General features: G+C 38.7%; 1 protein-coding gene across 4 annotated transcripts in view; it reads right to left on the reverse strand.

Annotated features, from left to right (window-relative positions):
* LOC101930808 (transcription initiation factor TFIID subunit 4-like) overlaps nucleotides 1–22796 on the reverse strand; it is a 210062-nt gene that overhangs the window by 35108 nt on the left and 152158 nt on the right. The window lies entirely within an intron of this gene.

Here is a 22796-nt window from a genome sequence, read left to right on the forward strand (position 1 = left end):
TGCTTAAGGTAAAATATGTAAATATGTAAAATAATCTCTTGAAAACCATCTTCTTTTGTGCTTGAAAGCATTTTGTAAAAGCATCTTTATTTCTCAGTAGCATTAATAGAGAGAAAGAAGTTACTTTTTGGCAAAACAAAAACAACAAAATTAAAAATATTAAAAAAAGATTTTGAAATAAATCTTCACTGAGATAAAGGGGAAGAAAAATAATTTACAACTTCCTTATACTTCTGCTGCCCTTTTAGTATAAATCTGAATAATAAAGTAACATGTAAATTACAGTTTCAAAATTTTAAAAAGGGTTATTTTAACTCTTATAGACTTAAAGCAAACCTAACCTGCCAAGTCTCCACTCTCATTTCATTCTAAAACTGTGCCTTTTTTTTTTTTTAAACTGTTATGACTTTCAACTCAGACTGGGGTTTTATCTCATGGCACAGCAGATCCAACCTAATTTCCTCTTTAATATGACCAAGGTCTACACAAATGTATGTTCAGACTTAGTTTATTATTTGGCTAAGCACTGTTAATCTTGTTCCAAAATACTCTTTCATTGATAAAATATTGTATCTTAAAAATCTATTAAGAATACTGAAATAAAAGTATATAAATACTTATAGCATTTTATTCTTTAGACTAGATTCTCTTGAAATGTCTCCATATTATCATAAAGGAGTGACAGAGAATTAATTAACATGATTATAATTCACAGAAAATCTGTTTCATTCCAATTGAAGTTTCAATCCATAAAAATGAACTCTTCACATAAAAAACAAAGTAGCCTTGAATTTATTATTATTTGTATATTTTTTTTAAAGGGAAGGAGGGGAACTGGGGGAAGAGAGAGGAAAGGCAAAAAGAAAAGTAAAAAGTGGTGGCCAGTTATCAGAATACATCACAAGGGACTGATCTGTCTGGGATAGGAATATGGTGGTGTAACACTAGTGTGGAAAAATTCATTCTGCATCAGATCTCAACAAATTAATGTTAAGCCTTGACTAAATACACTTACATAAATTAAAGGGAAAATAAACGTAAGTGCTAGTATTTTTATGGTTATATTTAAACATGGTGGAACTCGGAGACCTTGTAGATCTTATAAACAGTACCTAGAATTTTTGGGGGGGAGGGGTTGTTTGTTTTTAACAAAGACTTGTAGGAGTTTTGCAACACATGTTTGTAGAGTGCCTAACACAAAGGGACCCATTCTTGGTTGGTCCTTAGGCACTACCATCATAAACATTAATAATAAAATAAGTAATAAATAATCATCTTTATGCACCTAACAGGTGCTTTCACCTCTATATTTTATGGTGGGAAGCAGAGATAACCATCATCACCATATATGGGGAATAAAGTCTTCTCGAACCTCCAAAATCCTTAGTACAAGAAATCATCATTAGAAAGAAAAGGGAGGTGGACAAAGGTGATTGTCATGTAATTGATAATAATGACCAAGGATCACCTCCAAAACCCTCCCCATTGCTTCAGTCAGATGACATATAGCGTCAGAAGTGCTGGATAGCATCCAGGGAATGGAGCAAAAGGAACCAACATAACATTCAACTCTGATATTTCTCCACTTTCACCCATTCACTGCAACCAAACTTGGGGGGAAGATACTACTAAACATAATGTCATTAAATTTCCACCTGATCTGCTGCAGATTTTTCAGCCCTCTTACTGTAATCAATTTAGAGAGTATGAATCTTGAAAGGTTCTGGGTCCTGTCCAAATTATGAATCTTCAGTGTTTGAGTATATTAAAACTTCACACAAATGGGTTTTTCCCTCTTCTAGTTCACACAGTTATGGCTAGTGGGCTAAAAATATCATCTGCCTGCCCTGTTTTGGGACACAGGCATGTGTACAAGTTACACAAGCATTCATGTGACAGTTGTCTGTCTGCTTTATTATTCTGTGCCAATGATAAAGAAATGTTTACAAGATTCTGGTTCTCTGAAGTAGTTAGAGAGCAGGATTCTTATGAAATTGCCGGCATACAAGAAAAGAGCAGACAGACACAGTAGGTGAAGAAAAGGGATTACTGGGCACTTGCATTACTGCTTCACAATATGGCTTGTATATCTAATAAGAACAGTTACTTAATACTTCCCTGTGCGTGTTCCTTAACTCCCCTTTGCTAGATTATTATAGGGAGCTCTGAATTCAGGCATACAGGCATAGAGAAGCTCCATGTACTATAGGAACAACAAATATCCCAAGTACATGGTGACATGGACCCTTTTCCAGCCTGAGAGAGAGAGAGAGAGAGAGAGAGAGAGAGAGAGAGAGAGTTGATGGCCAAGCCAGCACAACTAAACAATTTGTTCCTGTGATCCTATTTATCTCAATTTACCAGCTTTTTTTTTTTTAAACAGAGATTGAGGGCTAGTCTAGACTACTGCAGTACATCAGCACAGTGGCACTGATGCAGCTGCGCCACTGTAGCATGTCTGGTGAAGACGCAGTGATGGGTTGGATCACAGAAACCCCCTTGGGAGCTGCCACCCGATGTGCAAAAGACTACCTCTGCTCCTGTTTTCCCTGCCAGCTCAGGACTCCAGCACCCTGTCTTGCTGAGCCAGACACTCCCATCTGGCTCCAACACAGACCCAGGGTCTGAAACACTTGCCCCAAAGCTGCAAGTTTACCTGAAAACAGCTCCCAGAAGTGTGCTTGTCTTTAGCACTCAGATGCCCAACTCCCAATGGGGTCTAAAACCAAATAAATCCGTTTTACCCTTTATAAATCTTATGCAGAGTAAACTCATAAATTGTTCGCCCTTTATAACACTGATAGAGAGATATGCACAGTTGTTTGCTCCCCCAGATATTAATACATACTCTGAGTAAATTACTAAATAAAAAGTGATTTTATTAAATACAGAAAATAGGATTTAAGTGGTTCCAAGTAGTAACAGACAGAACAAAGTAAATCACCAAGTAAAATAAAATAAAATGTGCAAATCTATGTCTAATCAAACTAAATACAGATAATCTCACCCTCAGAGATGCTTCAGTAAGTTTTTCTCAGACTGGACACCTTCCAGGCCTGGGCACAATTCTTTCCCCTGGTACAGCTCTTGTTGCAGCTCAGGTGATAGCTAGGGGATTCTTCATGATGGCTCCTCTCCTCTCTCTGTTCTCTTCCACCCCTTTATATATCTTTTGCATAAGGCGGAAACCCTTTGTCCCTCTGGGTTTCCACCCCCCCCCGTCACTGGAAAAGCACCAGGTTAAAGATGGATTCCAGTTCAGGTGACATGATCACATGTCACTGCAAGACTTCATTGCCCACTTGCCAGCACACACACATACAGGAAGACTCACAGCTAAACCCAGCCATCTGCAGACCATGGGAGTCATCAAGATTCCAAACCATCATTAATGGCCCACACTTTACATAATTACAATAGGCCCTCAGAGTTATATTTTATATTTCTAGTTTTAGATACAAGAGTGGTACATTTATACAAATCGGATGATCACACTCAGTAGATTATAAGCTTTGTAATGATATCTTACAAGAGACCTTTTGCATGAAGCATATCCCAGTTACGTTATATTCACTTATTACCATGTTTTTATAAAACCATATAGTCTGCACAACGTCACAGACGCGATATGCCAATGGGAGTGCGCGCTCCAGTCGGTATAATTACTCCAGCTCAACGAGAGGTGGAAACTATGTGAGCAGAAGAGTGTCTCCCTGCAGACATAGCACGGTGTGGACACCGCTTTAAGTTGATGTAACTTGCATTGCTTGGGGGGTGGCTTTTTCACACTTCCAAGTGACATAAGTTACATCGACTTAAGCGGTAGTGTAGACTAACCCTTGGTCTCCTAACTATTGCTGGGATAGTGTTGGGTAAGTTGTTAATTGTTAAAGAGTTACATGAAAAAGATAACTGTTCTGTTTCTTCTGTACTGCGTGTGCAGAGAGAATGATTATGGATGAAAATGTATTAACAGAGAAAGAAAAGTACTGTTACCAAGATAATTCAACAAATGCAAATTCAGCTCTCTGTGGTGTCTCTTAGTAGTTCAATCTCACATCTCAATAAAAAGTCATACAAAACCACCTCAGTAACAAGGAAGTGGCTAAGAGTTAAATTACTTCTTGCAGAACATTGGTTTGCTCTGGAGGTCTCCCACTGAAGTACTGAACAGCCAGGCCTGACCCTGCTTGGCTCATGAGTTCTCTTCCCAAAGCAGTTAACCCCTTTCCCCCTCCCCCCCAATGTTATAGATTATAACAGTTAACACAACTAGTATCACATTAGGTGTAACACTGTAAAATTTTGGTCATTTTATAAAACCTCCACACTATATATCTGAGATTTTTCATTGTAAAGATAAATTTGAGTTGATTTTTCCATTTCAAACTGTAGAGACTCCACATGTGGCTATGCAATATTTCCAGGCAAAACTGGCACATTCATTTATAGGAAAAAATCTCCTAAATATTGTTCCACTTTACGAGATATTTTACAATTTTAAGCTTTACATAATTTTAGGTTAATTGTCTGACAATCATTCCTGAAGATATATTTAAAGCCAGATAATATGACATCTACCTTCCCAAGCATTAACAAAAGGAATCTATTATTACATTACACGTTAAAATATTTTAAAAATAATCAGTAGTAATAGTAACCATATTTCCAATTTGGATTTCAACCTGCTCTGATAACTTCCCTGTTGAGGTGACAAATGGCAGTACCTGAATTCATTACAGCCTGATTAATTATGCTGCTTTTTTTTACAAAAGGAAAAAAAAACTTTAATCAGAAGAGGTAACCTTCTACAGTACCTGTGCAGCAGTACATCAGAAATCAACCCCAATATTCATACATCCTCCACTTGATTAGCAAACTCTTAGTGATTACTTCTCAATTATCTATTGCATAAGTCAGCTAAACTGAAGCTGATTAGACAACTAAAGCAGGAGTCTAAGATCCAATACCTTGCAGTTCTAGTTAACAGAAATGTTACAAGAAAGCTGACAGAAAGTACTGACTACTGTTTCTTACTCTCTCCAGTCTACTCGGCACAATCTGGCTGAATCTCAGAATTACATTTCCCCAATTTAGCATAGGCCTCTCGTGGGAGCCAAATGAGCTGGAGACTTCTAGAATAAAATCTCTTTCCTCATCCACGTAGAAGCCTAATCCTAACCGATTATAGCTAAAATTTAATCTTTCTTGTCTGTGGAAATGATTTCCTTCAATTTTTGAATTCATGTATCATTGAAATATTCCTTTCTTCTGAAAAGTGTGCATCACCAGAAATAACTCAATACCCATAATGTGCATAATTTCTCATGTCTATCATACGCACATATTACTCTGGTATGGCAGCATTTTACAAGGTGGTCCTCAACTCTGCTCATCAAATATGAGTTTTTGAGTAGGGGTATCTGAGTTACAGAAATGCCATGTCTTTGTGCAGAAAATATCTCCTCTAGCGGCAATGTCATACTGTCACTCACTCACTCTTACGCTTGTTAACATGCAAAGGCAAATGCAACCAATAGCATCATGGTACAAGATAAGAATCCGATAAAGGAGTCTAAAATACAGGACGCATAATCAAGCTGAATGTGGAAAACCAGTCAACGGGTTTTTCAGTTGATTGTACCAATGTCAAAAATTAGTAGTCAACATTCCTTTAAATAGAAATAAAGGGATAAGGAATTTTTGCAAATATTTGTTCTGCATAAGAGCTTATCTTCACACAAGCATTGGATATGAATAACAAAGGCAAAGAGATAAGCACAGAAGATAAGATCACCCATAGAAGCAGAGCCACTATGACAATAGAAGAATTCTCATCACCTTGGACTACACTGTAAGTGGTGTTCTCCCTGGGTTAGCACTGGCTCTGATGCAGTTAGTATATATACCAAAAGACACGCTTTGGGGAAACATTTTACAAATATATAGTTTGGGATATCACTTTGTTATGCAGATAATTCCCAAAGTGTGTGTGTCTCTCTCTCTCTTTCTCTCTCTCTCTCCAGGCTTAGGTTTCATGTGCTTAAAGTTGGGCACATGCTCTAAGTGCTCTGCTGCAGTAGGGCCTTTAATGAATTTGCTATACCTATAGATCTGTGTCATTGAGATCCATGAAGGTCTGACTAGAAATTTATTGAGATTGAATCCTAGGAAGATATATAAATATGCTGATTGGTTAGGTTTGGTCAGGTGCAAGGGAAGTTGTACTCCCTCAGGCCTCTGATAATGAATCATGAATGAACAAATCATGACCCTGGTGGTGTGGACCTGGACACATAGCTGACTATATGATCAGGTGCCAACTGTATTTGGACAGAAAAGTAACTAAAAATGTTGCCAGCCTGCCAGCCTTCCCATTCGTATTCTGACCTGGTAATCAAATGCCGCTGTGATGACCTCCATATTGTAATATGGCACCAGGTTCCACAACGGGGAGCCCATGCAGCAGATCCGCTGCCTTCAGCTAGTACAGAAGGAAACAGCACAATCATGAGGGGTGGGAAGAGGGAGTTCGGTCTACCTTCTATTTCACTTTCTACAATGGTTGCCAATTTGTGTGTTTGTGGAATATGATTGGGGCTTTAATTTTAAAGTTTAAAAACCTAAAGGGGGATAGTTCCAATTTTCATAATGAGCTTTTGTCACCCTATTTAGGACTGTGCCCTCTTAATGGGAGAGAATAAGGCTTTTGGTTCAATGTGGGTGCTAACTAGTGTATATTTTTGACACTGCAGGCCTGTGCTTCCAGAACGCTTGGCCTTCCAACTTTAAAAGTACCAGGGAACTGGCCTGTCATGGCCAAGATTTTTCTATTTGCTAAAGTTTTCAGTCCTTTTAAATACTTACTGTCATCTATTTATCAAAGTGCAACAGGGTTCCATGACAAATAGGCACCATATGTAAATAAAATGTATTATTATCCTGAGCTAGAGTCTGCAAATGTCTGTTAGCAAAATCCTGACAAACATTAACAGAAATATCTGTTTGTTTACCTCTGAAGGAAATTAGCGGCACGTTTGTATTTAGCCAGCCTTCCAGAATTTTACCCCTTATTGGCATGCAGTCAATTCACTCTTCAGTACTTCATCAGTATGGGCCATCTTCCATATGTGAGCCTAGAGTAGTTACATCCATATTAAGGGGCAGTCCAGAATAAGAATATGAGTTAAATAAGGGTTATAGAACAGCTTGGTCCCTTGCTCACAGACTTTTTGTGTAAGAAAGCCTTCGGTAATAATACTGTAGTTTTAAAATAAACAGTTTTGAGATGGCCCAAGGGCTTGGCCACAGTACAACACACTGCCACAAGGGAGACCCAAGAGCAGTAAAAGCATGTCACCGATTCGAATCAGAAACTAAAGCAATATGAATGTTGTTGTTCTGGAGTTATTTTGGAAGGTACTCATACTCAAGTTCACTTTGGGCTTTAAAAAATAACTTAAATATGCAACCTTTATATTTTCTGACAAACACATGTAAAAGTTATTCTTTAAGTTTGCTTATAGCCCAGCCAAATAGGGATCTGAGTCTGAGCCCTTTTACCATTCACCTCAGGCTGGGAATATGCAAAATGACTGGGTGAAAGGGAGCCACTCATTATGCTCTTTAGCTACCACCTTTGGCTGACATCAGAATTGGAGTGACAGGCCCTGGAGGGAGTGGTATCTCTGACCCTTAAAACATGGTTGTTTATGCAATACAGCTCCTGAATACCTGGACCAGGGCCGGCTCCAGGCACCAGCCGAGCAAGCTGGTGCTTGGGGCGGCAGCTTGTAGGAGGCGGCATTCCGCCCAGTCCTAGGGTGGCACGGCCGCTTTTGTTGTTGTTGTTGTTCCGCTCTGGCCGCCCCGTAGGGGGCAGCGGCGTGGAGGACAGGAGCGCCCTGCAGCAAGCCCAGCAGGGCAGCCCGTGTCCTTCCCTCCCAGCCGACCAGAGTGGTGTGGAGCCCTCCCGGCAGGGGGCACGGCCGCCCCCTTCTCTCTCTCCCCCCGCTCCCTCCCCCGCCCCTCGCTAGCCGGGGCACATCTGCAGGGCAGGGAGTACCCCTGCACCCTGGCTCCAGCCGCGCCGCAGGTTTTTTTTTTTTTCCGCTTTGCTGTTCTGGCCGCAGCGGGGTTTTTTTTTTTTGCTTGGGGCAGCCAGAAAGCCAGAGCCAGCCCTGCCTGGGACACTGAAAATCTGAGAAGAAGATAATATGGAGAAAGGATTAAAGTCTGAGAAAAACAGTACAGTTTCAGGACATCAGTGGCTCCTGCCTATTTTAAAACTCATATTGGCACTACCCATCTATCAGGAAAAGGTCAGGAAGCGAAGCCCTATGGAGGGAGGAAAGATAGTCACACATATGCAAAGGTGACTCTACTTGAAAACAGACAGGGATGGCAAAATAGGCCCCCTTTGATATTCTTAGAATGGTTTACCTGTGTGCATTTATGGTTATGGACTTATACATGTCTTGCAGAAAAAGAAATAAGATACTATTTTCTCACCAAGTGGACTAACCATGGAGACTATATTCATCCTAAGAACTCAGCATTTTAGACAGTTTGTAAACACATTAAAGCAAAAAAAAATGTATCAGTTCGATAAAAGAAATTTCTGGGAATAAAAATTGTGAACTATCAAAGATATTAGAGAAGAGATTCTTTTATAAATAGTATCTCTTAAGATGTGTTTATTTTCCTATTTAAAGTCTCATCTTTGTTTTATCTGGACAAAAATCTGATTTGCACAAAGGAAAACAGTCTAAATGAAGGATACACATGGAATTGTGTAAGTAGTCTTTAAAATATTTAATACAAATTTAAGATGAAAATGGCTCACAAATTACAGACATATCTTTTTAAATAGAGTGAAATAACTTATTTAAATAAGTTTACAATGCTTTATTCTCAGCTAGTCTCTAGACTCCTTTTCACACTTATTTCTCAAGGTTCAAGTGGGTAAAAAAGATCTCAGAATTTGTCTAAAATTTTAAAATTAAGGATTTTATCAAAATATTTGAGCAAGGAGATCTTTTGTTTTTAGCAAATCTTTGGAATGCATATGTTTTTAGCCCAGCCACAAATAAATATATAATCTGGAATTTGTGGTGGTGAAGAAATCTCCTTCAAAACCTTTTGGATTTAGTAACTGGCTCAACCAATTTGCTAAGACCACTCAACTAGTTAGATAAATTTCTTTAATGATTTCACTATTTAATTTGTCCATCTGCAAGTTCTTAATGTCAACATGAATTACTCTATATATGCTGCAATTCCCCTGTCAAGACAAAGCGTGACTGTTGTAGTGTTCTGTTAACATGACATGCTTCTCGGATATCTATTGTCATGATGATATGGTACAGTCAGCCAGAAGTGTTCCATTATCAAGATTTAGAAGACGAATTCAACTGAAGGGTAGACTTCAAAGTAGGTAGGTAAAACCATTTATTTACACACACACACACACACACACACACACACACACACACACACACACACACACACTCTCTCTCTAGTTTGGTGTCAATTCTGAACAAGTTCTCCATGATATGTAGTCATTTATGCAACTGGAGGATAAGCTGCTTAAGGAGGATTAATCTGATACAGCTTGATTTGTCTATTTTACTTGATGTTCATTCTAACCACACAGAATTCAGGTAGCTTTGCCTTGAGAGGGAGAAAGTAAAGGTGGAAGATGCTGTTAGTGTGTTTTTCTGGATAAAGTGATACCACAATGTGCAGAACAAAAATCAAGACATTTTGATCGGTTCCCAAAGCAGGCAGACAAAGATATCAGGTGCAATGAGGTATTAAACAGTTCTGAAAGTTTTAAATTATGATTTCCTGTCTGTTGTATGTGATAGCCCAAGTTATTTGGGAAAACTTTCCTTTGCCCACATTGTCCTGCATCTGATTTGTAATATGCCTCCAACTGAAGTGGACTCCATTAAATATATACCCTGCTTTTAAATTGAACAGCAATGTCTCTAAATATACAGTTAAACTAAGTAAAAATTTGATTAGTAACCTATAGTGGGTTCTTGTTTATAGACTCCTCCTATGTGGAAAGGATTAGGGGTGAAGTCATTATTTAGTTAAGAGGAGCAAAAAAACTATTCTGCAGAACCTACATTTTGAGTAACATTTCCACAATGAGAATTTTTGCTTTCCTTTTCACCCAACTGCTTCCTCCGCACAATTTAATACATTTGCCACAACAATATGTAGTAATTAAGCAACATGAAGATGAGAAACAAGGTGGCTCCCAAACTTTTTTTCCCCCCAGGACTCCTTGGGCATCTGACTAGATGACCCGGACCCTTTTCATCTCCGGTACTTTGGAATACTCCTGCTAGCATGATCTCTTGCACTGTCTGTGCAACGTCATGTTGTGTGGAGGACACCATTTTGAGAACAAAATGGCATCCTCCATGTAGCAAAACCATTCCAGTGCTGGCTCAAGGGACGGACCCCTGCATAATCCACAGCGGATCCCTTGGGTCCGGGAACCCCACCTTGGGAACCACTGACTTTGACCATTGGGTATGAAAAAACATTTTGATTATCACTTGGATGAATTACGGTAGTTTAATAAAAGAAGATAGCACAAGCCCTTTTAAAAGTTGTATGGATGCCTCTTGCTATAGCGATTATATGAAAATCCCCAATTTCACTCCAAACTCACCAGTAGATCACAAATTTTGAACAATTAACTGGAGTACACTAGCTAAAGTAAATATGGTGAAGAATACCAGCTTATGAGCCATAAAACCTTTGGATATTCAAAGCTGATATTTGGAAGTTTAGAGTCTTTCCACTACATTATCAAGAAGATGTCTATTGAATCAGTAATAAAATTTTTAAGGTTCTTACGTTTTCCCAAGGGGGAGGGGGGAATATATATTATATATGCTTCATAATTAGTAACTTTTTGCTGCAAATTGACCAGATGCCTGAGATTTCTTAGCTTAAAGAGTAGATGCTTTATATTATTTGACCATGCAGAGCTAGAGGAAATATTCTATAAAAATGGAAGTTGCTTTAGAATCACTACTTTAAAATTATACTCTAGAGGCTTCTGTGATTATCTCCCATGAGACCATAAGTAAAGGATTTTTTAATCTCAGGTGAAACTTGAAGAATTCACTAACATAATTTATGATTGTTTTCACAACGATTCAGCCATGGACAAATGGGTGAGGGCTGAGGAAGTCTGCTGATCTAGCATGGAATCAAAGACCACACTTTGTAATTCTTCCTGTCTATAAGCAGGAGCAGCCAATGAACATGCGCAGTTAAAAGTAAAATCAGCTGTTGATTTTGCATTTAGTAATATCAACTAGATTTCTTGATTAAAATCTTCAATAACTTATTCAAGATTTAGATAGAAAGCAATTCTTAAAGCAGATAAGGGAATGCACTTAGATAGTCACCTTTTGGATTCTTTCAATATTTTAGTTTCAGAAATCATACTCCCTGAGTCAGAGTATACTGCTGAAGAAATTAAGAAGTTGTTATCAAACAAGTGGTAGGAGATACCTTCAGGTTTGCAGAGAGGCATAGGGCATTTCTGTTTGGATGTAAAACTTCAGCTACCAGGTGGGATGGAAATGTGCAGAATGCCATATCTTTGTACAATGATGGAGTGGTGAAGGAAGATAGGGATTAGCCAAGGATGACATTTTTCTTTGTATTTTCTTCTAAAAAGACATTTTCCCCCTTATTTTAAACTTGTGTTCTTTTAGAATTCTTCCAGTGCTGGCTGTGAACCAGTGAAGATATCTTGTGAAATTAGAAGAATGTAAAAAAGCCCCCTCTCTTCTTACATCCTCGGAATTATCTGCACAGCTCACAAAAATACTAAGAACAGTACTTACAATTCTTATATAGATGTTCCTTCTGTTATTAAAGTAAGGTAAAAGCTGAATTTAACAAGAACATAAAAGTGAGCTCTGAAAGTTGTGGTTATAACTGGGGCTAATAAGAACTGAAGAGTTTCAGAGTAGCAGCCGTGTTAGTCTGTATCCGCAAAAAGAAGAACAGGAGGACTTGTGGCACCTTAGAGACTAACAAATTTATTAGAGCATAAGCCACGAAAGCTTATGCTCTAATAAATTTGTTAGTCTCTAAGGTGCCACAAGTCCTCCTGTTCTTCTTTTTAAGAACTGAAGAGAATTTTTTCTTAGCAAGAGCTCTACCAAAAAGTAAGGACTAATGGCTGTCAACTTTTCCCAAGAAGAAAAAGTTGAGAGAAAGAGCTTCTTACCTCAATCAAGGGAGGCAAAAGCAGTCTTTGGAACCTGCATTTGCTGGTATTTATGAAGAATTGTTAGCAAAGAACCCAGAATTAGTGTTGACTTTTGGAGAGCCAGACATTTGACGTATTTTTTATGTCCATCAGAGCTGCATGTGCATACTGCTTTGTAAAAGCATTCCTTAAAAATCTCTAACTGCAATAGGAAAAAAAGTAACAAAGAAGATTAAAATTGAGACGAGCCCAAATCTCTTAAGGAGACAGAAAGCTAGGTGACTTCTTTTATAGCTTGGGAAGAAGCATCAGAGATTAGTGATAAAGCCTAAGAAAAAAAATCCCCTCTGCTAACACCTATTCTATCCGGAAAGCAAGACTGCAGTGCTGCTGTCTTTTTGATCAAGAGAAGAAATCCCACGCCAATGCCTTTTCCCCCTGACAGAATGCTTGTCCTTTTTAATGTTACATGAGAGCACCAGCCTGAGTTTCCCTCCCCTCAGAGCTAGTACCACTACCAATGATTAGAGATGTTGGTCTGCCTAGGGGTACTCACATCTTTGGCTGAAGCTGTTTAACCTGTTATGTTCCCTTTACTTTCTACCTCCTTCTTTGGAGACTGGAACTTTGCCTTTTTATGGGTCCTGCACTCGGCTGGTTCTGCTAACTGAGCTTCCTTTAAACTGTTCAGTAAAGGGCCCACTGTAGAGAAGTGCAGCTTCATACAGCGTCTCACTGTTATTGTCCTGGCTCTGCAAGAGATTGATATGTTCAGCAAAGCAGGGGAAATACGTCTTATCTGCTGATTTTGGCATGAACAGCTACCGTTTCCATGCGCTATGGATAATGTTTGTGATGTCTTCCACTTTCTCAAATACAGTTGTAGGAAAATATCATGGTTCTATTAGAAGTCATACATTCTCCTCTCCCCAGCAGCACCACTAAAATAGCCCATCCTAGGCTTGAGATCCTGAGCTCCACCCCAAGCCACAACATCTACACAGCTATTTTTAGTATGCTAGCACGAGCACCGCTAGCACGTCTGTCAGCCTGGGCTGGAAGACTCCCTCCCAGATGCAGTGTAGTCATAGCCATAGGAGGCTAAGTCTCAGTTACTTGGGCTCCAAAGTGACTTAGCGCCTGTCTATACACAGAGATTGCACTGATTTAACTCAAATCATTGAGCTAAACTGGTGCACCTTTGTGTGTGTGGACTCTCTTATATCAGTTTAGCTTGTGCTAAGCTAAATAAACAGATATAAACCAGGCTGAAACTTATATAAGAATGTCCACACATAGTTGCACCAGTTTAACTAAAGCAGTATAAAATCACACCTATACTGAAACTAGTACCCTTCTGTGTAGACCAGACCTTAGTTTCTTTTGGATACAAGACACTCCCAAATCACTGAGACACTTATGAAAATGTTACCCTTTGTGTTTATTGTAAATCTCGTCTCTAAACCTTCTTAAGTCTATTTTTATCTATCAGGCCTTATAGACAGAGAAATGGTCCTTGAAGTTTTCCCAATTTTTTCTCCTTGTCCAGTTCACTTTTTGACCCTCCGATTCCCCTCTGTTGTCAATATTTTTCTCTATTTTAAGATACATGACAAGGTCGGGGAGTTGTGATTTCCTGTAATGGCGGATGCCCGTCCCCTCCAACTATACCATCCCTGAAGCAACTGGCTGCAAGCCTGTAACTCCAAGGCAGGCAGTAGTTAAGCAGCTAATAAATAAGGAGGATACCACTAAAGTAAACAATACACTAGCTATAATTAGTTAGCACAGACAAGCTGCTGGTGGTACATGGCTCCCCGAGTTCCCTCAGGCCCTCCCCAGTCCAACTCTACCACAGAATCCTTTTAACCAGCATATTCCTGTTTGACTCCAGGCAAAACAAAAATAAAAAACCATTTTTCCCAGTCACTTACTAGAAGGGACTATGTAACAAAAGGACATCAATATAAAGAAATCACAATTACAATTTTTTAAATTATTTTTAAAGCAAAATAAATAGCTTACAGTAATTTGAAACACAATCTGAATGACAGCCCACACCTACACTCATCAAATAATAATGCTGCTGCCGAGTTCTCATTGACAAATAACATGAGACTTTACTAAAATATGCAATCTATCCAACAGAAACAGCTTTTACCATTGAGAAAAAATAGAAATGAGGTATTTGCTAAAATAAAATCAGTTTTGGCTTTTAGACAAGCAGAAACTGCCTTCACATACAATAGTAAAAGCAAAAAAAATGTATAGGAATACATACACCCTGGTCCTGCAAAAACTTAACATATGTGACTATTTTATTCCCTATGAGTAGTCTTGACTTCAAAGGGACTAATCATAGTGCATAAAGCTAAGTGTGTATACATGTCTTTGGATGATTGAGGCCCAAATGTTTCATTTTTTGCGAATGGGGTAAGACAAGACATTTGTGACAGATTAAAACAGTGGGGAAATGATCGCTGGTGAGATATTTTAGTGTCTAGAGAAGAAAAGGGTTAACAAATGTATATGGACTGTACATATCAATGTACGTAGACTGGGAAGATCCTGATAACACCAAATAGGAACTTCCATTAAAAAAATAAAACTATTAACGTTGCAAAGTTAAGCATTCAATCAGAAAATGCCAAAGTAAAAGGCAGACTATGTACAACCTTAACTCTGCCCCCTTGTGCAAACAGCCAAATAATATAGTTCCTTAGACACATATGTAACATTTTATTATTACTTTTCATTCTTGATACTGTCTGCACCACACCTTAAATGTGTGGGGAGGGTGGGGAGTGCGTTGTCTGGCTTGCCCAGGGAGGGGGAAGAGAGGCAGGGACTCTGCTGCAGAAGCAAAGTGGGTCAGTGTGGTGACACTAACTCATCACTCAGGGACCGGAAGGGCAGGGAGTTGATAATGGGAATGGTCTATTATATTCTGATTGACTTACACTTTTAATTTTTCTCTTATCTAAAATATATATGTAAATAATTCTGGCACCTCCATTCAGCAGGATATTTTTGTTTTCCTTTGGAGATAGATACTCACAAGTGGCTTCACAAAGAAATCACCTTCAGAGCTGTATTAAGAATTTAAAAAAATCTTTTCTTGATTTACTATCTCTCTTATGAACCATTATACCTAAATTTGTATTTTTCATTTAAACTATTAAACTGTTTTAACAAAGTTTAAATGTCACTTTCTTTAAAACTTTTGTTAAAATTAGTGTGCTCATTGAGCAACAGAAACAAAATTACTCCAAAAAGATTTGCTTACAACATGAAAGAACACTTGGAGCACTTCAACCCTCAACTTTATCCTTGGCAGATATTGTGAAACCAAGCTCTGAAAAGGCAACGTGTTTACTGACAGAATGGTTAAAAATGTATGGAACCAGTATGGACAAGAGAAACTTCAGAGTTAAATAAAGGTTTGATCAAAATCCTACGACAGTACAAAGATAGTCTTGTTGGACTAAGGATGGCTCAGACTTACTAAGCACTTGAGGGCTAATAAGGTAAAGCCCTGCCAGCACCACAAATTGATGACAACAGACCACCTCAGAACAACATCTTTGAAAATTGGGACAGGGCCTGAATCTGGAAGAGATGTTTAACTGCATCCACTAAGTGCTCTCCCAAGTTGTAAGAGAGGAAGACACTGAAAATTAAGGCATGGTCCTGGCAGAAGTGGGCAGGGGATCAAGAAAACAGTGAAAGACATCAGTCTTAGTTTATATGCTCCTGTATTATGATTTCCAAGATCTTAAACAGGGAGCTCTTTTGACCAGAACAAAGCTTCCTATAATGAAGGATCATATTTACTACATGCTGAGTTGTACCACTGAAGCCATGGGCGGCCCAGTTACATATGATGATATTCTTTTTAACACTTCAGGGGATCTTGTATTCCAGCTGTATATTTCTTCAATCCAGACGCTGAATGACTGCAGAAATATACAATGGGTAAGACAGGAACTCTTAAGTGAGATGCTGCCATCTCCAATTTGTTAGTCAAGGTCCCCTCTGCCTTTTCATCAAAAGAATATCATAAGATGACATTCAAATGTAATGAAATGGATAAGAATTTGGAACAGGCCACAATAAAAAGATCCACTTTAGGAGCATCAAGGCAGGCTTCTTGGGAGACTGCAGTTACCTCAGGTAGGTAGATAATATTTTTAAGGGTGAGCTCATTATTCCAATATGTCTTCATTATATTTTAGATAATGGAAAGTCCAAGAGAGTCTTGCATTGAGTTAATAATCCTTGTAAAGGAGATAATCCCCATGCTGAGATTGTGAAAAGAGCCTAAGGGCATTAGGGCATCCAATCGAACTGGATTTTAAACTCCCAGTTTCCTTAAGAACCTTTCAAAATCCCAGTCTCAGAAAATACATTTTTTAGCTAGAAGGAAAAAGTAGATGAGTCCAGCCCACTAGGTCCATTTTAACATCAAAAGAGATGGCCAGGAGAAGGGGAACAAAATCCACCTGATGGTGCTGGCCTAACACTGCCTCTTCTGGAGAAGCATCTATAGGAGAGACCTTGACATGAGGATATAGGCCTAAACCTCTTCTTCCCTGTTAATGTGCAATCCTTTCTGGCACAGAGGAGGACTATAAACACTTTTTCCAAACACACCCAAATATTTTATTACATATATAGCGGTATTAAAAGTATGCCTTGAGAAAAAGATTTGAGCAGCATAGAAAGAAATCCTCAAATGATATGCTTCTGGGTGTTAGGTCAACTCCTTTCTGCAGTCAGCTGGGAACACCTACCATTGTCATCTCCAAGAGAAGCAGCAGCCAAATTTGTCTTGGCCAATAAGGGGAAATTATTAAGATCCCTGAACCTCTGTCAGAGTATTTTGTGTTACACAGCTCAAAGGGATACACACAGTACGCAAACCTGTTCTGCCAGTGAAAAAAGAATGCTTTCACTGGCACAGAGCCACTCTATATTCTTGTATAGCAGGCTGACTTACTTCCTCCTCCTCTTCTTTTTTTTTGTTTTTGCTGTCAACAGAGATGCATGCAAAATTATTCTATTGCCTCTTGACTCACTGCCTATATCAGAGGGATATACATAATAATTCAACCAGTTTGCAATGGGCATAGGAAAATATTCCAGATGATTTTAGTCCCAGTGTAGCCTAATTCATTAACAATGCTGCAGTTAAACAGAATAGTCTGTCTAATGTTTCCATTGCCTTTTTATTGCAGACAGTATCTATGGAAATGCATCAACATACTGATTGTGAATCTTGTTTCATACAGTAAAAATAGGATATTGGTTTTAAAAAAAATCTATTACAGGGGTTAAAATCCAGTTTGGATTTAAACCTGGTAAACAAGAATTCAGCCTGGGAGCCCTTTTTATTATTGTTAATATATATATTTTTTAAATGTATTATAGGAATGACAAAAAATGTGAACTTACTAGTTAGAGGAACATCTGGACAGTGTTGTAACAGATATTTGCAGTAGATTTTGTCCACACTGCACAATTTTAAAAAAAATTTATTTAGTGTTTCCCAAACTTGGGACGCCGCTTGTGTAGGGAAAGCCCCTGGCGGGCCGGGCCGGTTTGTTTACCTGCCCCGTCCGCAGGTTTGGCCGATCGTGGCTCCCACTGGTGATCCATGGAGTGAAGAGTGCCTAAGTAGACAGTGATGCAATAGAGCATAAAGGCTCCCTCAGCTCAGTTCTCTCAATCCATGGGGTTTACAGCACCAGGTCATAAACATTAATGAAGAAGTTATAATCTTATTATATCAGCCTTCAGAATACTCAAGTTTATCTAGTGTAAAGAATTCTTAGACTCAATTATTTTTAAACACTTCTTGCCCATACTTTTAAAAATAAATTTATTTACAAAAATCAATGATGCAGTAAGGTAAGGGGCTATAAAGAACAAGGTAAAAACTGTTCATTAGACCAGGAAACACAAGGGAACTTGATCTTGCTCTCTTGCAAAATTACTCCCTTCCAAAGAGTAAAATGTATAGCCTAATGCGGCAGAGAGTAGAAATTGTATGGGTTGCATGAAATATGACCTCCTCCTAACAAAAGAGGAAGACTGAGTATCGGTGCTAATTCTTTTAAATCTATCAGCAGCCTTAACACCGATCTTGAGATACTATTGACTTATCTGCAGATCTTGTAGGGATGGATCGTGCTGTTCTTGAGTGGCTTTTTTTGAGAAAATCCAAAGGGTAGTTGTGGACAACTGCTCCTCTGTGACAAGGTTTGTCCCTCCAGATACCACAGGGGGCTATCTTGTCACTCTTCCTATTCAAAGAGTGTAGAAAAGCCTTTGGGGGAATCTGTGAGGAGACATGTTCTGCAATGCATTCAGTATACTGATGAAAAACAGCTTCACTTCTTAATCATGTCCGACGCAGTCAGAGAAGACCAAATTACCCAGTATCTAAATGAAGCTGGGGCTTGGATATGACTTAATCTGGACAAGACAGTGAAAGCTGGTGGAAGGTGGGAGGCATCCAGAAGAGCTTATGTTGGCATCCCTACTACAAGGACTGAGCGTTCCATTTGTAACACGGGTGCATAATTTGGGTGGGTTAGATCCTGGGCTGAATTTATCCTTGCATTACCTCTGAGAGGTAATGAAGTATTACTAGCCCTATTATACAGATAGAGAACTGAGGCATAGGGAGGATCAAGCAATTTACCTACGGCCCACAGGAGTCTGTGACAGATTTTGTAAATGAACACGGATCTCCTGAGCCCCAGACCAATGCCTTAACTACAAGCCCATCCTGCTGCCCGTTTATCACCTTAACATTAGAGTGCTGTAGAGCACTCTATGTGGAGCTGCACTTTGGTACCATTTAGAAGCTGAAGGTGGTGCAGAATGTGGTGCCTTGCTTATTAAGAAGGGTTCCATGCCAAGAGCACATTACCCCAAGTGCTCTGGAATTCACCCTGGCTTCCAAGTGGAACTCACTGTATTGCCTTTAATCCTGTAAAGGTCTAACTGGTTTGGGATCTAGTTCCCTGGAAAGATCAGTGCATTCCTCATGTCATACTGCTGCAGCTGAGATCAATAGAGGCACTTCAGCTGGAGTCTCCATTACAATGAGAGAGCTGCTGGTAAGGCATTCTCTGGGAGGGGTCCTTGATCTCTTCAACCAATCTGCCATAGCCTAGGTCTTGTGACCTTCAAGGCAAGCTGTAACTACCCATCTATTGTCACCATCTGGGAAGAAGGCTGGAAGGAGTATAAGGAGTCTTTTATATGCAGTTAGAATACTACTTAAACTGACCTAAATCAGCTTTTCTATATATCAAATGTCACCATTTTAAAGTGCAGTCATTTTGGGACCTTCCAGGACTATATGGGAATCTCTATCCCTGGATGACATAAAGATATGCTTTCTAGTCCTGAAGAGAAACAAGGTATTGGACCTCAATCCTGCTACTGATCCAGGACTTGATACTGAACATTCTGCAATTCAGTTCAGCAATTTTTTTTTCTGGTAGAGGATGGAGGTCTGGGGTTAGCTTGCTATGTATTTTTAAGATGGTGGCTCTTCCACTATGTTAGAGGTTCTTTTTCTTTATCTCTGAAATGATTGTCTTCAATAAGTGGTGATTCACTGAACTAGCCCTGAAGCTGCTGTTGAAAGATCAGTATTCAAAAAACATCTGTGCCAGCAAGTACCAGGAGAGGGGCCTTCACATGCTGCTTTCACTTGATATTTAAACAAACGATAATCTCAGATATTTCAAACATATATTTCATACTTACATATTTTGGGACACTAGCTGTCTCTTTTGATGAAGAGCCAAAATGTGTTAATTAATATTACTGCTTAATCTAGACAAATATTTGCACTTAACTTGTGCACTTTCACTCCATGGAATATACAAATTTAGCTACCTGTATAAGGCTACTCAGACAGATTTTGAATTATTAGAAGCAACTCTTGCAAATTCATCAGGAATTTAGTGATATTTAGTATTTTTCTTAAAGTCCCAGTTCCTGCAATTACATTAGAATCTCTGCTTTATAAAGAAAATCAAGTTTCTAACCCTCATGGTTCCAGAGAAAAGCTTGAAAACATGAACCATACAGGTTCCAAATGAAAAAAGGCAAAACAGCCCAAAGTCTATTATTATTATTAAAATCTTATGATTTTGGGAACACTGACTCATGATTTTTAAACACTTGAGGTTCACAAAACAATAGAAGGGTCCAAAATTCAAAACCCTGCCACAAAAATCCAAGCCCTTCAATCAAAGTAATGTTAATATTTTGGATCTAATTTCTCAAAACATCATTAGAAATCATCAGATGAACAAATAAAAAGAACCTACTGAAATGATCAAGTTCAATTCTCTGAAAGGCATCATACATTCCCTTTTCCCCTTCCCTCTCCTCTTGAATTAAACTACATTAATATAGTAATAAACAGCCTGAATGTTGGTTTGGGCTATGAGCTGCTACAGAGGAAGTTGCATTTCTACAGGATCACATAAAGGAAAGACGACAAGGAAAGGACTAAACACAAAGTGAGTGAAGCATATAGAGAATGAGAAGATAAAGCAACAGAGAACTACTGTGAGTTAGCCCAGACAGAACTAAAAGGAAATATATTTTCTTTATAAATATAACACAAATTACCCACCAACTCTTGGTTTTATTATCAAACACACCTTTGATAGCAGGTCAGTTCAACAGTTTTGTTCCTATTTCATAGCCTTATTTAAAATTACACCACTGACATCAACTGAAGTGTGTAGCGGAGTATTTAATCAATTGCTTAAGAAAAAAGAAAACTTACGTTATTACCTATTCTCTCACACAAACACAACTAACATTTCAAGGAATCATAAGTTTAACTTATTTTAAAATTACATCACAGTGAATTTGCTTAGTATATTGGAAAATATGTTTCGATGGTTCTATTTCTTCATGATAGGTGGCAATATTTCTTTACACAGTTTGTGTAATCAAAATCCTTTCATCTCAGCAAAGATGAAATTATCCCAGTATCTGAAATTGCTTTTTCACAATGATACATATTCTAAATATGAATTATCATTTTAACCAGTATTAATTACCAATGTGTTTTCTGGCCCAAGCAGAGAGATGAATCCAAGCAATTCTAAATGTCTGTAGTTAGTTCAATTATCACAACTTACTGTAAAATGAAGAGCACTTTCTGCATTACCAGAAGCATCAGATCTTTGCCCTAAAGAGTCCTAAAGAAATCCTGCTGTTATGCAACATCCACAAAAAATGCTTCCAATGTAAGTACCTTAAAAAACCATGTACACAAATACTGGAAAGAGAGTCAAAACTGAAATAGTAACTGACAATTGCACTATGTAGAGGGAGAAATAGCTAACTTTGCAATCAATAAGAATTACGTATGTAAATGAACATTCAGATCTTTTCTAAATATGATACTTAACTTCAATAGTAGATTGCAGCTTCTCATTGTTTTGAACTTTTAGAAAGTAAAATTTTCAAGTACTGAATGAGGTAACAGCCAAACAACTCATTACAGTCAATGGGATTCCTGTGGCTAAAACGTCACGTGATGCTCCTTCTACACTTTCCCTGTTATACTCTTTAATATTACTCATTAAGGACTATGTACAGGATTTAACACCTTCTGTGACTGCAGGCCCACAGTTTGTGATTATGTGGTCACAAAGGCTGCTCCCTATTTCAGTGGATTTCTACACTCTCGGCAGTATCCATTAAGCAACTGACCAATACTAACCCTTTCCATTGGTGAATTCAGATTCTGTCTAGCACATGTTCCAACAAACACAACTCATAGGTTCTTCATCAGTCGACAGAAGGTTGGAGGCTAAAAGCTCCTTTGCTGACCACTCAGAAACAGGCCAGTCAAGGACAAAGAGGGTTGTGCAGTAATTATTCAGGCTGAAAAATTCCCCTTATTTCAGCTCCAAATGATCAAGTGAAGAAGAAGTAGTAGCCTCTACCCCACCGTATGATTTTTCAACATCAGTGACAGCTGGGGGCTCCCTGACTGCCCTTCTCCATGGCTCAAGGGTATAAAAGACCCATCCTTTAACCGAAGGCTTCATTTTTAAACAGACCTGGTATTGATGGATAATCCCATCCTTCATCCAGATAAGGTTCTTATGGATGTTTCTCCACCTGTATTGTTGTGGTTACTCACACAGTGTATTAAATTCATTGAATCGGAGAGACGAGAAGAGGAGAGGCAATCATGCACAAAACCAGATAGATTGTTTAGGGTGGGTTTACACTAAAAATACATGTGAGTCAGAGGACATGAAGCTCTGTGGTAGGAATTAAACGTGCCTGCTGCTGTGCAGGTGGAGTTGGCAGCCGGAACTTGACGGAAATCATAGGCAACGAGGGAATGCCTACCAACAAATCTGGTCCTGCATCCAGGCTGAAGTACCCATTGTAATGGATGTATGCTCTTTAGCACAAAGAAGAATTGTTCTTTCATGCACTTCTGTGGAGATACTCTGTCTGAATGCTTCACCAGTGGTTTGAA

This window comes from Chrysemys picta, chromosome 14 (assembly GCF_011386835.1).
Source record: "Chrysemys picta bellii isolate R12L10 chromosome 14, ASM1138683v2, whole genome shotgun sequence".
Classification (NCBI taxonomy): Eukaryota; Metazoa; Chordata; order Testudines; family Emydidae; genus Chrysemys; species Chrysemys picta.